Below are 8,097 nucleotides of genomic sequence, written 5' to 3' on the forward strand. Positions count from 1 at the left end.
TCAGCTGCATATTTTGTAGATTGTGAGATCTTTGAGGCAGGGGCTGCTGTCTGTCTGGGCTGGGGTAATTCGGTGGAGCCCTGAGATCTGAGCTGTAAGGAAATGATTACTGATGTGCATTCAGTGACCCTCATCTGAAACTAATTTTGGGGAGGTTAATTGTCTCTGCCTTGCTCTCTCTTTCAATGTCATGTCATCACAGTTGCTTCCTAAGTAACACCAAACCAATGCCTGATTATAGATTCAGATGCATGTAGAGAGAGCTCTCTGTATACATAACATACATTCACGTCAAAGAGTTGGGCTGTTATTAAAGTGCAAGGTTTCTATTCTTTCTTCAAGCTAATTTTGTCATGTGTTTGAAGGAAACAGACCACGGAGACTTTGAAAGATACCAAAATCCCCCTTGGAAAAAAAGCAGAAGCCTGTGATTTGTTTCTGGATTGAACGATAGGTCTCACATGATTAAGTATTAATCCTTTTATATTTGCTGCTAATTTCAAAAAGTGGGTTTTGTTTATTTGGTTGATTGGTTGGTTGGTTTGGTTTTTGAGCAGCTTTCCTGGGGAAGTTTTGGACTGACAGAAAATGGAAATCTCAGCCAGGGAACTGAAACCCTTCTGCCAGTTATTGCCTCCCCCATGCTAAGGGTTCTCCTTCTTGTTCCTGCTGGCTGGATAAATACATTACCCAGAGACTCACGCGCACTCTCACAGAGGGCCAGGACAATTTTTTAGGCATCTTTCCATCACCTTGCTCCTTCCCTTCCAACTCCTTACCAGTCTCTTAAAGTAGAACCCAAAACTTTTGTGGTCTCTGATGGATGGTCTTCTCTGAAGCAAACCCAAGGCAAGCCTGTTTGGCTGTGAACTATTTTGCTGCTATCTTCTCTCTTCTTTTGTTTCCTGCTTTACAATTTGGCTTGGTTCAAAAACCTCAGTGTTGTAGGAAAAAGAAAAAAAAAAGAAAAAAAAAAAAAAAGGAAGATTTATTTTCTGCCTGGAGCCCCAGCTGATTTCTGCCCGAGAAGAATAGAGCAGGCTGAACCAAAGGCAGGAGTTATTGTTTGGATGAAACGACTTGACAAGTGAATAGGGGCAGTGGAGCAGTGTCCATGCCCAACAGGGCTGCTCCCAGCAAGGGAAGCTGAGCATCCCTCGGTGTTCCCAACACAGCGAAATCCCCTTGAAACGATGGGGCAGGGCAGATAACTCCATCCCCCTAGAGGAACAGAGCAATAAACAGGGACCTTATTGACTGAGCCAGGCAAATCAAGTTAAACACGCGCTGTGTGTCTTGGCTGCGAGGGAAGAGGGCACCGCATGCCAGAACAGCCTCCTGCTATGCGAGAGGTGCGAGCACACAGAGAAGGAAGGGATTGTGCAGGGATGGTGGAGGGCAACCGTGTGCCATGAGATGGAGTCAACGGAATACCGGGTGAATAAAGGGAAAAGAAAAAAATCAAAGAAGAGACAGGCCAGGGAGATTTTTACAGATTTTCAACATACTTATGGGAAAATCCATACACTGCCTGGGAGGGGTGTTCTATACAACTTTGCAGGTGTTTTGGTTTGGTGATGCAGCTCTTGTACGAATGGTCTCTTAGAGGGCTGCTCTGCTACAGGAAGAGGCCTGACATAAAAGCTGACATGTCCAGCACAGAGAGAAGTGCGGGTTAGGAGCCAAGGGTTACCAGAAGCACCAAACTCTTCTTGACCTCAGCCCATCTTTACAGTCTGAATGTGAAGTCTGTGGTCTTAGTACAATGTGTAAACTGGAAGGCAAGCCTAGCACACTGTCTCTGGAACCAGGGCTCATCAAATCAGCCTTAGAGATAGACAACTTTGAGGAAAATCTGCTCTGAAATTTTGGTAAAGCCCTTCTCCAGACAAAGAGGTGTGAGAGATCCTTCATCAGCAGTAGTAAAATCCACGCTTGCATTGCAGCTGGGGGTTCACATTGCTGTTGGAAGATGTATCTGAGGTCTTTGGTGTAAGGTGATGCCTAGAGGCTAGTGAATAAAGGCAAAAAGGCTCCTCCCCTCCTGTGCAAGGAATACACATGAACAGTTTGTATGCATGTGGATTTCTGAGGAGTTGCAAAGAGTTGAAGCATCTGGAAACAGAAGAAAATAATAATCCTTTGCTTCTCCACTGGAAATGTCAGTGATCTGCTCAGGAGAAAGAGATTCTCCTGTGTAGAAAAATTCTGGAGTTATGGAGAAAAAAAATGCCAAGAGATCATTAGATTGCAAACCTTGCAGCTTATTTATGGAAAGTAGCAATGCTCGGACCGCAGGCTCTGCCTCCTGAGCAGCACATGGCAGGATGTCTCTGCCCTTCCCAGCCAGTAACCAGAAAGGCCCTGGCCCTCTCCCATGCCATTTGCCCTTTTGTCTTCTAGGTCACCCCAAAGGGAGGATGGAGTCGAGATTCCACCTTCCCAGCAGAACTAAACTGTGCATGTCTTGAATTTATGAGACAGGAAATCTATTTGGGAGGAAAGTTGTAGCTGAAACAGCCTCGTTGAAGTAAATCTAAGCACAGTGTTTACACAATGTCTGGAATTAATGCAGAGAAAACTTTCAGGTGCCAGCTTTGGAAAGAGAAAATGGGGAGCAAAAAGAGGCAGATACTGAGCTTGTAATGAAGCTAGAAACTCTTCCTCCAGGGTGGATGGGAGGTGGTTTCCCACTGTTAAACACCAAGGGCATGCACTACTCAGCAGTGCAAAGGGAAGATAGGATGTGTTTGCTCACCTATCTCCTTTGTGTCCAAGCAGTGACAGCGGGAGGATGGTTAGTGTTGCCAGCTGGGTGTATTCACCCAGACATGCAGTTATTGCAGAGGCCCTGCAGCCATGCACAAGTTCATGTGGTTCTTCCCTCAAATCTAACTGTCTTGATTTGATTTGATGTTTTCTCTCTACCTGGAGCACGAGGAAAATGTTTGTACGTTGTGAAGCTGGCAGCTGGTATGTCTTGTCTAGTCCTGCCCAGTGCCTCGTTAGGTGAATTTTCACATCACGTTTCTTAGGAGCACACACGTTCAAACCAAGGCAATTTGGGGCAGCTGAGTATTGACAGCTATCAGGTTTGGGCAGTAGCTAGCAAAGTGAGTGAAGAGTTTCATGCTTAGGTCTCTGTGCCTATGGATTCTGTACTGACACAAGGTCTCAGGGGCATTGTGGAAAACTTTTCGTCCTAAGTGCAGCGTCAGCTGTGAAGGGAAGCAAGGCTTATGTCCATGAAGCTTGAGCCAGCACAGAAGTATTACTGAGGTTTGCTTCTCTGCAGACACACTTCTATCTTGTCCTGTAGCCTCAGGAGCACATTTTCTCATGTTTAAGGCTGCTTCTCTGCACAAATGAGGTTTCAACCCATTCACAAGAGAAGTGAAGAGGCAAATTCTGCACAAGCGAATGTCCCCAGCACAGCCTGTGCACCATTCACAGTCTCCAACAGAGCAATGGCTCAGCCCCCAGCAGGGCAAATATCTGCTGTCCATCAGCTGGGCTTTACCCACCCTTCTCCATCTCTCTCAGCATCTGCAGAGAACTTACCCACCTGTTTAGCTTTTGCCTATTTGGAGTACGTGGTGGTTTAGAGAGGGTAAGTGGTATGAGCCTTACCATGTTAATGGACAGAGGTTTTTCCATGTCCCTTTCTCCTGCTCTGTACCAGGCATAGGTAGCTCAGGTCCTAGGAGCACAGCACCAACAGCTTTGGGATTTCTCACTGGGATTTATGGGGAGACAATGCATCTGAGCAGACAATGGTGTCACTTGGAGAGCCACATGGCCAAAGCTGCCACCTTCACACTTGACATCCTGAGGGAATGAGATGTCTCAGGTGCCTTCTTCTGTGTTTTGGATGTTTTCCTCTCTGTGTCTAGAAGAGGTTTGCTCAAGGCCGATGACAGCTCCAGAAAAGACGCATATCAGTACTTTCTTTCTATGGGTTATAATTTTTTAGCTGCCTCTTCCACCAAAGAAGAAGAGTGATGGGTGACTGTCATTCCCGGAGACACCATATCCTGGAGGAAAGAGTTTGCCAAGTCCCAGCTCTTCTTTCTGGCTTAAATTCTTCCTTGCAAGCCAAGGGACACACTGCAATTACCACTGCTGTGTGTAAAATAGGGTCTGAGGAGGCTTTATGCATAACCACCCTCCCATATCTAAAAGCTAGATGCTGAAAGAGTGCTCCAGGCTCCCCTACCACCCAGCAGACAAGTGGCTGAGCAGCTCTTTAAGGGTTCTCAGCCAAAACATCTATTTCATACGGAGATGAATTGCTCTTTAGAAGGTTTTTTCTCCCCTTGGACCAGCGAGGATTCTGAGCAGAAGTTTCAGCCAGTCTCAAAGGCTCATTGTTGCCTTGAGTTTAGAGGCTCTGGGGGCTGTGAGTGTGGCTCTTGCTTTCCACGTTGGGCAGACACTCAGAGCCACAGCAGCTCAGGCGTAGAACTGACCCTGTAGCTTGCATGAGAGACTCCAGCTGCCATCTGCTCACCAGAGGGGGCATCTTGAAGCTTCTCTGTCCTCAAATGGCAGGAAAATTGCCCATGTGTGTTGCAAGCAACAGGCAGTTTTGACCTTCCTACACAAGAACTAGTTTGGGGGTGGCTGGTGGCAAGGTCTGCTTGATCTCAGGAAAAAATAAAAAATAAAAATATGGAGAAATGCTGCTGAAGTTAATGGACATGTAATGTAAAACCAGTATAAATCAGGGGAGAATGAGAGGCATTCTGTGGTAGTTACCAGAAAAAAAAAGATAAATGCTTATAAAGCTTTTTGTGTTCAGCCGGCCATTAGTTCCAGACCCAGTCTGAGCCTGGGTAGCTAACCAAGCCTAGCATCCGACTGTTTCGGCTTGACCAAGATTTCCTTTGGCATCCTGCTTGCTGAAGGCTTGTCCACACATCCTTGGGTATTTTGGCTCTTCCTGTAGTGTAAGTGCAATATAATTAAGCAAACAGTCAAATTATAACAGACTGGAGCTCTTTTATTAAAGGAAAGGCCATAAAGACATGGAAAATGGAAAAACACTGAACCAAAATTACAGGTCGGGGCGAATTTGGCTCTTTGTAGAGGAGGAGAGAGAGGAGCTCTGGACCAGACGATATGGCCGAGGGGCACGCTGATACCAGCCCCGGGGGTGTGAGCAGAGCTGCGTCTGGCCACGGTCATGCCTGTAGGAGCAAGGGGTGCTTCAGGACAGGAGCCAGCTGAGGCTCCAGCAGAAACCTGACATTTTTCCTAGTCTTCAGCTGCCGTTCTCTGTTTTCTGTCTTGCACGCTGAGCACACCTCGGTGCTGCCAATTTGCCATCTCCTGTAGCAATGCAGGCAGCCAGCGGTGTGGGGCTGTCAGCGGGGAGGACGACATCCCTCGATGACACAGTATCAGAGCAGTAACTGCCGTGTGTCCTCCTGATTGGGGAAAAAAGGGCTTTATTGTTCCAGGGACAGTTTCAGAGGCAGAGCAGGCGGGAGCAGCATCCAAGCTGCTCTGTACATAAAGACCTTACTCTCAGAATGGTTTGGAAGCCAGACAGAATGGAATATTTCTCCTATTTTCTTTACAGCTGAAAAAACATGAAAAATCACAGGAGTGCATTTATTACCGTATTTCAGTTCCAAAGTTTGCCTTATTTAAAAAAAGAAAAAGAAGAAGTAAAATGAGTTTTGCCCACCCTCCTCACTTTTTTTTTTTTCTCCCCTTCCTTCCCTCCCATTTCCTGGACCTGGCTGAGGTTTTTAACAGAAACGCTCTCAGTCCTGGGAACATGCAGGGGGACAATAAGGTATTTGTTCCCAGAGATCATAGAGGAACGGTCTGTCGTTTTACATGGGAGAGGTGAAACCACTCTCGAAGGACATGGAGCACGCTGCTTGACCAGGCATGAGGACCCTCCTGATGTCTCTGCTGGGTGGTGGTGTCTCCTCCAGCCTCATCGTGCCCTCAGTCCCCAGTGCTGGTACCTGAATCAGCGCTGGATGGAGGTGTCCTAGGGATACTAAGGTCTGATGGAGAATAAACAGGGAATGGAAAACTAGTTGAAGAGAGAGAGGCCAAGGCTAAATGACTACTGCTGGTTTTGACTCATGCTCAGGAGCCTCTTTATATCCACAGTTTGAAAGGAAATGTTGTCTTTGGAAAACACCTTTATGCCCAGGCATATCTTCTAGTTAATGAGTGGCATTTTATTAGCTGCCAGAAACAATATGTAAGTCTATTAAAGGTCTTCCAAAACTGAGGAACAAGGAAGCTTAAAATGACCTGTCCACCCCCGTCCAAAAATAAATAAATAAATAAATAAAAATAAGGACAACAGCAGGATTAAGGGTGATGAAAATAAATTTAATTGCAACAAGGGTGATTAACGTGGTATGGAACAAGCAAAGGCCACAGGAGAAACTGCAGATGGGACTCAATTAAAATAAACTAGAACAGAAAATGCTTTCCAGCAAGCAAACAAGTTAGACTGTGCTGCAAGTGGGCCATCTGGCTATTTTCCACCGCACAGTCTTACTCTGTAGGCACTTTGTTGGGCCTTGACTGCAGTGACTTTTCTTTTTCTTGCTCTCTCCAGATTCTTCAGGCCTTTGAAAACCTGGGGACAGGGTTGGAAGAGTAAGGGATTAAACCTGTCTGCACATATGTACACACTTTCCTCCACACACACTTAGATTCTCAAATAAACATATTTATATGCAGCCAATTTAGGACAGCCTGCACACAACCTGATACAGAAGCACGGCCTTAGGCATAAAATAAAGTGGCAATAAACTCCGGTGAAAGGGACAGTTGTTCTCCAGGGTGGAGAGCTCCTGAGCCTACCAGCGTTTCCCGGCTCTGTCTTTTTTGGAGAGGTGAGAGCTTTCCTGAGCTCTTCCTGGCCTGGGCTGAATCAGAGAGGGCCTTGCTCGTGTCTCGGTCACCAGTTAGAGCAGGTAGGATGGCCGGGATTTCTGTGGCAGTTCGGTTGGATTATTCTTCCTCCAGGCTGCTTGGTATCTTGTGCAGGGATGGTTGTTCTGCTGCAGACGGGTGCTGTGCAGCGTGTGCCACCTGCCACAACAGCTCCCAGCCCCGTTTGTTCTCCAGCAAGAGCAAACACAGCATTGCCAGAAAGTCCCTTGCAGGGCTGGGAGGTGTTTCTGTAGCATGGACCTTGCAGAAAGGGTAGTGTGAGCAGAGCTCCTTGTGGTAGGTGTGTGCTGCAGGAATTAGTCCCTCCCAGTGCTCCCTGATAGATCTTGGACAGCCCCGAGTTAGTACTTACCCTAGGAAGAGCTCCACCACTGTGTCTGAAGAACTTCTTCTCTTCAAGGTGTTTATATTTTCTCCTAGGAGGTAAGAACCTTGCCACTGAATTTAAGTGACGCAGCGACCTGGTAGCTCCTATGGGTTTTGCAGCCCACCTTTTACTATCAGCCAGGTTACCTTGTGCATTTTCAAAAGAACAGTCAAATGAAATTATCACCAGAAACCTGTGTTATTTATAATACAGAAGGTGGAGGCATTGCCTGTGTCCCCAACACTCCTCTCCTTAGCTGTTCAGCCACCATGGGGCCACCACTATGATCCTGAGCCGGCGATGCTCCGGGCTTTGCTCTGCCTTTACTCAGCCATGCAACTCAGGCATGAGCCAGTGTCTGTGAGCACACACCTCTCACGTTGGTTCTCCCACGTGCTGAACTGTGCCTTCGTGCTCCTTGAGCATGGCTCATCTAATCTAAACCCAGACCTCTGTAGAGAGGACATCCTCACCTGAGCTGATCACCCCCTCTGCTCTGACAGGCGGCAGTCATCAGTCCTGCAGCACGTGCTGTGTGTCTGCTTGAGAATGAGAAGAGCAACCCAAATCCCCTGGCTACGCAGACCAGATCTCCATCATATGTGCAATTGGTGTTCCCTCAGCAGATGGCTGTTTTTCTTTATTTAAATCCAGAGCTGCTCCTTGAGGCAGCTGTTTGCTGGTTGTCACGCCCTTGGCCATCATCACGGCGTTGCAGCACGGAGCCTCGCTGTAACAACGGGGCGAGGGTCACAGGCTTTCCCAGCACCATGAATCCTGCGTGCAGGCTCCGGGCT

At 47.3% G+C, this 8,097-nt stretch overlaps 1 long non-coding RNA gene across 1 annotated transcript; it reads right to left on the bottom strand.

Moving 5' to 3' along the window:
- Window positions 1-6,339: 6,339 nt before the first annotated feature.
- Window positions 6,340-7,211, bottom strand: LOC311442855. Its single transcript, XR_014696910.1, has 2 exons — window positions 6,841-7,211; window positions 6,340-6,613 (listed from the first exon to the last, which is right to left on the bottom strand). It is a non-coding gene; the product is annotated as an uncharacterized lncRNA (long non-coding RNA).
- Between the last annotated feature and the right edge of the window lie 886 nt (window positions 7,212-8,097).

This window comes from Aythya ferina (genome assembly GCF_964211825.1).
Source record: "Aythya ferina genome assembly, chromosome: 11".
NCBI classification, from domain to species: domain Eukaryota; kingdom Metazoa; phylum Chordata; class Aves; order Anseriformes; family Anatidae; genus Aythya; species Aythya ferina.